This window comes from Mauremys reevesii, linkage group 2 (genome assembly GCF_016161935.1).
Source record: "Mauremys reevesii isolate NIE-2019 linkage group 2, ASM1616193v1, whole genome shotgun sequence".
Taxonomy (NCBI): Eukaryota; Metazoa; Chordata; order Testudines; family Geoemydidae; genus Mauremys; species Mauremys reevesii.
Genome location: NC_052624.1, coordinates 280,918,279 through 280,925,821, shown reverse-complemented (window position 1 = coordinate 280,925,821; position 7,543 = coordinate 280,918,279). Strand labels below are relative to the sequence as shown.

Here is a 7,543-nt window from a genome sequence, read left to right as displayed (position 1 = left end):
TCTTGTCCCCTCCACCAGCCCTAGGGGTGTTCCACCCTTGGGCCCCAGAGCGTACACCCAGGTGGCTGCAGGCCCTCTGCGCGCCACCACATCATCTGCCCTGACCGCCGCCTCCAGCTCCATCCCTGGGAGCCAGGGCCCCTTCCCCACCCTGGCCAGGAAGCATGGCATCCATTGCCTCCCAGTGCCCGCCTCGACCCAGGTGGAGACCTACTTGTGGGCGTTGGCGCGGGTGGTGGGGCCCACGGCCATGGTGGCAGCCTCCAAGATGTACAGGAAAATCATCTTCTTCCTGGCATCAGAGGCCACCACCCAGGAGGCAGTGGAGAAGGGCCTGGAGTTGTGGGGAGTATTTGTTCCAATCGAGCCCCTGGAGGACCTGGGCATATGGTGGTGTTCACTTCTGTCTGGCCCTTCCTCTCCACTCTGGGGAAACCAATATCTGGAATTAGCCCTCTCCCACTGGGCTCCCACCCCACCCTCCTTCACGTCCTGTCCTTCCGCTGGCAGGTCCAAATGCAACTGCCGCTGCTGGCGCGTGATGGGGTGGTGCTCGAAGGGTCCCTCTTGGTGTCCTACCAGGGGGCCCGCTACCAAGTGCACTACTCCTTGGGGGAAGCCTGGTGTTTCCTCTGCCAGGCGATGGGGCATGTCCGGAGGGACTGCCCCCTCACCCAGCACGGAAGAGCGCCTGGGACCCCCGAGACCCAGGAGAGCACCGGCCCTGCCATCGTCGGCGACCCTGATGGTCCAGCTCCCATAGTTGCCCCTCCTCCTGCCATTGTTCCTGGTCAGACCCCCGGGGCAGCCCCCCGTCGTGTCCAGATGAGCGGGTGGGCCCCGCCTTTATTGAGTGTAACTTGGCGGGGCCCAGGGAGGAGAGGGCGGGAAGGTCATTACAGGATGAGGGAGAGGACCTGCCCCAGGGGGAGGTTTTCCTTCCCCCCGCTGTCTCCCCCCTTGACTTCCCGACCCATGGAACCATCGCTGTTGCCCCCTGACCCCGCCCCTGCTGGCCAGCCCTCTGCCTCCACCTTGGAGGGCTGGGCGCTCGTTCAGGGGAAGCATGGTGCCCATAAAGCACGGGCTTAGCTCCTCTCCCTCAATGTGAAAGGGGAAAAGGCCCCCCGCAAGATAATGAGGGGGGCCGCCACTGCTGAGCCTTCCGCCACGCCCCCTGATAAGCCCAGCAGGTGGAGCTGGCCAAGGATGCCATGGCGGCAGCGGGGGGTGGTACCGCCCTCCTCTTGGAGTCCCTCCAGTGGTCCTGGGAACCAGTGGACCCTCCCACACAGCTGGGGGAGGGGCCTTTAGGGGCCTCCCAGATTTCCAATAAAGCCTCGCTACAGGTTGAACAAAATGTTTCATTCAACCTGAAGCAAAATTTTTCCAACTTCTTCAATTCACTTAAAATTCTGAAAAAAAAATTGGTTTTGGTTTGATATGAACCAATTTTTTTTCCAGTTTTTCAGAACTGCTTGTGAATCAGAGAAGTCCGTTATTAGCACAGCCCTACCCCAGCTATCAAGCCAGGGGCATTCCGGGTCAGAAATGGGCTAAGCTTGTCTCCACGTATGCCAACACTCCTGAGAAAGTCACATGGCTGTTAACTCATATCGAGGCAGCTTTGCTACTGTTGTCATCCCACTCCATAGACATTAGGCTCCTTGTTGATTTCCCCCCACTCCAGTTTCAGGGTCTTTGAAGAATAAAAAGGTGCTTCACATAATTAAATATCTCTAACAAGGGCTATGAATAAGCATCCCTGCAAAGGATGCTAAGCAGTACATTTTAGAAAGACTGGGTTATGGAAACAGAGCTGTGTCATCTCACACTCCAGCACAATTATATTTGCTCCCCATTCAAAGACCTGCTAGGAGACACAGTGAAAACGGAGTCAGACAAACAACGCAAGGAAGAATGGGGGCTAATGTAGAGCATATACAAATGGAGAAAGAGCCTTTTAACATACAGGGTTTTTATTTTGTGTTGGTGTGGAGGTGGAGGATGAATGTAATGCTCCTGACAGTGAGAAACTAAAATCACAGACCAATAGAAATCGCCCTGGCACCTCCACACACAAAATCTCATGGGAAGTCTGTGCAAAGGACATTCTGTCATAATAGCGCACATCACACTAGTGTGAGGTCAGAACTGTTAAGCAGAATCCACAGTGCCCATCTGGAGTTTGAAAATTATAAAAACAAAGCCCAAAATGTCCTGTTCTGACCAGGTAGAAAAGCTACCATTGAAGATAAAGGGCTTGATTCTAGAGTGCCTTGTGCCTTGGGTAGTAACTTCCACATGTGCAAAATGTACCTAATCTACTACCATATCAGAATGGCAGTGTTTTACACCCACTATGCACAGGTGTGACTAAGCAAGGTGCAAATCAACAGGGAATCGGGCCCAAGATATCCAAGTGTGAAATCTGCAATGAATTCAAGAAATAGAATGCAAAAGTACCACTGACGCCAAATGAGTTTTCCAGTCACCTTTAGGTCAAAGGTGGCGCTGATCTAGGTGAATTTACAGGAAAGATCATCACCTATTAGCGTCTTACTATCCAAACTGAACTACTGTAGAGCACATTGAGTAGCAGTGTAATTACACATTGTAAAATGCAGTGTGCTCACCGTGAAATATCAGGTAATGGCTCAATAACCAGTTCAAGCCCCCCATAGCAAACCTTTACTATGCATGCACAGTCAAATAGGTTAGCTGAAAAGTCAGTACAAATAGCACAAAACTTAATATAAAAAAAGTCAGACAGATTTAAGGGATCCATAGTTAGCAGTTAGAAGATCACAACCCACCTATTAATTCTTTATTAGGATCACCATTTCAAAGATTATAGGCAGAAGAACAAGCACATATTGGTGTCAAAATCTGGCAGGCTTTTTGAGACAAAGATAATTAACCCTAAAGTGGTTACAAAAACAGGAAACAAGAGTGCCAAACAGTTATTGAAAGTGGAAGATAATGTTAGATTTCAAACAGAAAGTGGCTGACAACATGCCAACGTAACAGCTGTGACATCTGCATCAAGGTAATTTGTCATAATCATCCCCAGAGAGTCAGTAGTCCTCCATGAAGACACATAAACAAAACCAAGAAGGACTGCCTGTTTCTTGAGGACATCCAAAATGCTACGGAAGTGCTTGTGTACTTAAAGAAGTAACACATCCCTGCTCAGTCACTGACAGCAGGAAACACCAGAGCAGCTAACAGGTTCTAAACAGCTGTTCCACCTCAGTGGCTGAACAGGCCCTCACAGAAGGAACTGGTTTGAGAACAAGAAGCAGCTATGCGAGCAGAAACCTCGCACAGTTTGGAAATGGTAGTCACTGACACATGTCCAGCACTGTGACATCTAGTTCTTTTTATCTGAGCGTGTTATTAGTTGGCTCTCTTAGTTTGTGGTTGTTACTTTAGGAAGACTGTGACAGGGTGCTGACCAGGAACTGCTGAGCCAGCCCTGTCACTCCAGCTCCAATTAAGGGAAGTGAATTGGAGCTGACTAGAGGAACCTGAGCCTGATTGGCAGAGGCAGAACAGCTGCCACCCTGATTAGCCTGGGTCTATATACAGGCTCAGAGGAAAGTGGGAAGAAAGTAAAGGGGTGGGGGAGAAGCCAGAGAGTGGAAGGAGATGGGTAGCTCTCCCCGCCTGGCTGCAAGGAAAAAAAAAAAAGAAGAAGCCTGTAAGGCTGGAACCCACAGAGATATGTGGTGGGTTTGAACTGTGTTAATAAACTGCACTAGTGACTGTTGAGCCAGAAGGTCTCTGAATGATTTTTGGAGTTGAGCAGAGGCCAAGTAGGGGTCCTGCTACATCCTCTTGCAATGACCTAATTTTTATTTACATTTGACTTTTGAGAAAGAAAGAAAGAAGACAGCGGCCACTGGACTCAATGGAGACTGACCCCTTCCCAGTTAAGGGGATATTCACCTTTTGTACCTCAGACCCAGGTCATGTAAATGGGCCCAACAAATAAAGATCTGCTTTTCAGAAGTACTCCTGTGTGTCGCACCCTTGTTACAAGTAAAATACCCCTTGTATCATCCCTGGAACACACCTCTAACGCTTCTACACCAGTGCCATCTGCCCAAATCTCTCATGGCTAAGAGGATTGACTCAGTGTACACCTATTTGTGTGCGAAAGTTGTTTTATCCCTTGTCTCCAGTGGGAATGCATTATCTTCATCGCCTCTCAGAGCACTTGACATGAGGGGAAAACTGTTGAAAATAAATTGAATCAAGTCTGCTTGGAAATGCTAAGTAGTGCATGTTCCTGCCTTAGTAAGATGAAATAGCCAACTCGCATTACTGAAACAGGACCGGGGATCGTTTCAAGTGCTGTGATCCTTCTGGAATCCTCCAAAAATAGCAAGTGGGTGTTGTAAATTACATTTTTAAGCTAAGGAATATGTCCAGCATTGGCATATAGTGAAGTTTTGCTCTCAGATGAGTTGCTTAAACAGATTGTGTTTTATTCAGCTGATTTGCCCACACATTACACTTCATTCTTAGCAAGCACATTGTCTTGTGGGCTACCTGCCTACCTGCATTCATCCTAAGAATACTTTGCATTTGTATAGCGCCTTCTATCTAACAATCTCAAAGCACTTCCCAAACATTCAGAATCAAACTCTGCTGTCTGTCACACTGCTGAGAATTTGACCCTAAATAATCAATATTGACAACACCCCCGAAAATCCTATTTTAAGGGAAGGAAAGTGAAGAAGTGAGGTCAGTAACTTGCCCAAGGCTACAAATCTAGAGCCTGGAATACCTGCCAGAATTCTTGACTCCCCAATCCTATATTTTAACCACTTGACATCAGGAGAAGCATCAGACTTGACTAGAAATAAGGTGCACATTTTTAACTGAGTGTAATTAACCATTGGAACAACTTACCAAAAGCCATGGTGGATTCTTCATCACTGGACATTTTTATATCAATATGGGATTTTTTTTTAAAGATCTGTTCTAGTTCAAACAGGAATGAATTCAGAGAAGTCCTATGATTTGTGTCAGACTACATTATCACAATGCTCCCTCCTGGCTTTATAATCTATGAATCTATTTACCACTAGTAGGCCTGGTAGCCAGACAGTGAGATATATAACGGTGACCTGCATTCATCATGTCTGCGTTGTATTCGTATAAACACAGCACTGACTAAACTCCCAGATTCCTGTCTGATCTTGCGCTGTGTAAAATATTAGACAGATTATTTGGAAACAGTCCCTACAGTAGTTCCAGAGTCAGGGGTCTGCAGGGGATGTTCCCAGGATGTCATGTCTGAGGCACTGAGGGAAGGGTGGGGAGGCTGCACTGTAGACGTCCACTATGAAGCAGATCTTGCAAATACTCAGCTGGCTGTCTAGTCACACAGAGCAGCAGGTTCTACAACTATTCATGCTCAGGCCCCACTTGCATCAAAGTCAGAGAGCTCAGGACCTACCTTCTGGTGTGCTGCTGGCAATACTCAAACAGAGCAGGGGTTAACGAACCATGAGGGTGCTAGCGTACTCACAGGGCGATAGCCTCTCCCTGGAGACATTTCAGTGGGGTAGAGGGGTGGGTTTCTGTGTGCAGAGCCTCAGAAAGCTGAGCAAAGAGTGACCCAGCCCCACAGGGAGCAGGGGAGCGGTAGAAGAAGCTGAGGTTAACAGAATAGCAGGGACAAGATCTCAAAGGGGAACAGAGGTTCAACGGGAGCCCCCAACCGCTTACTCTCTTCCTCCCAGAACTCCCTGTTTCCCCACCAGAGCCCTAGTCCCCCCAGTCTGTTTCCCCTTTAGAGCTCTCAGTTCCCCATACCCAGTCTGTCCCCAGGGTCTCTATAGCCCCAGTCCATCTCAATCCATTCCTCCCTGGAGTACCTGTCCCCCTAGTCTGTTCCCCTGTGTGCTTCCCCTAGATCAGACATGGGCAAACTACGGCCCGCGGGACTGTCCTGCCCAGCCCCTGAGCTCTCTAGCCTGCCACTCCTGCTGTGCAGCGTGGGGAGTGCAGCTGGCTCTGGGCGGGTGTCATGGCTGTGAGCTCCTGCTGCTGGTAAGGGGGCGGGGAGCGGGGGGTTTGGGTAAGGGAGTGGGAGGTCCTGGGGGGCAGTCAGGGAGGAGGGGTGGTTGGATGGGGCAGAGGTTCTGGGGAAGTCAGAGGATGGGGAACAGGGAGGGTTGGGAGTGGGAGTCCTGGGGGCCTGTCAGGGGCGAGGACGTGGATGGGGTCAGAGGGCAGTCAGGGGACAGAGATCGGGGGGGTAGATAAGGGGATGGGATTCCAGGGGGCAGTTAGGGGCGGGGGGGTCCTGGGAGGTGGTGGTCAGGGGATGAGGAGCAGAGGGCAGTTGGATAGGGGGTGGGAGTCCCGGGGGGGCTGTCAGGGGGCAGGGGTGTGGATAGGGGTCGGGGCAGCCAGGGGACAAGGATCAGGGGGGTTGGATAGGGGGCAGGGGTCCCGGGAAGGGGCAGTCAGGGGACAAGGAGCAAGGGGGGTTGGATGGGTTGGGGGTTCTGAGGGGGCAGTCAGTGCACAGGAAGTGGGAGGGGGCGGGGGCCAGGCTGTTTGGGGAGGCACAGCCTTCCCTACCCAGCCCTCCATACAGTTGCGCAACCCCGATGTGGCCCTTGGTCCAAAAAGTTTGCCCACCCCGGCCTAGAACATCTGCCCCTTCATTCTGTCCTTCTCCTCTTCTTGCCTGTAATGCCATGAGGCTGCAAACTGTTGCCACCTCTTCCTCTTTCCCCAGAGCAGCTCCAGTTTGGCTGGGCACCTGGCTTGCATCGAGGAGGAGCACTGAAAATGGAGCAGAGAGAGTTTACTCTCAATGTCAGCGCTGTCGAGGTCCAGGAGGAGTCTATGCAGGGGAATCCGGCTTGCTCCCTGCAATCCTATTGGGTGCACGTGACAGACTTTTGCTGGAGCTTAAAACGTCCATGATGGAATCTCCTTGGAAATCCTTGATTTGCAGTCGCTTATTTTTAGGATGGTCAATAAAAAGGAGAAGAGAAGGGTTTTCTGCTCTGCCCAGACTCAGTCTGGCCCCACTGTTTAAACAAGTCTGATGCAGGAAAATGTTTACCTAGCAGTCCTGAAAAGCAATACAGCCCATAGGCAAAAATAATCAAACAAGCAGAGAGACGCTCACTTTTTAAATTACACTCAGCACACTTAAGCAGACTCATAATTACAGTTCTGAAACCCACTGGATGATTAAATCAAATCAAATAATACTAAGAAAAGCAAATCTGTGTTTTGGTTTGCATGGGTTGCATAGGAATTAAATCGCAGGCGTGTGATTATATTTTTTAATAATTTTAAAACATTAATTTAGATTACAATAAAAATCCCGGCTGACAGCAATACTTAGCTCTCACATAGGGCTTTTCATCCAGAGACCTCAAAGTGGGTGGGTGAACTGAGGCTCATTGTTCCGAGCCTAGAGAGAAGTTAAGTGATTTAGCCGAGATCACCCACCACTTCCTTCAAATCCCTCCTGAACAGCTTCCTCTGCCATGGTGGCTATACG

General features: G+C 49.9%; 1 long non-coding RNA gene across 1 annotated transcript; it reads left to right on the top strand.

The window, feature by feature from the left end:
- The first annotated feature begins 3,626 nt into the window (after positions 1-3,626).
- Positions 3,627-4,017, top strand: LOC120396551. Its single transcript, XR_005593218.1, has 2 exons — positions 3,627-3,731; positions 3,884-4,017. It is a non-coding gene; the product is annotated as an uncharacterized LOC120396551 (long non-coding RNA).
- Positions 4,018-7,543: the final 3,526 nt, after the last annotated feature.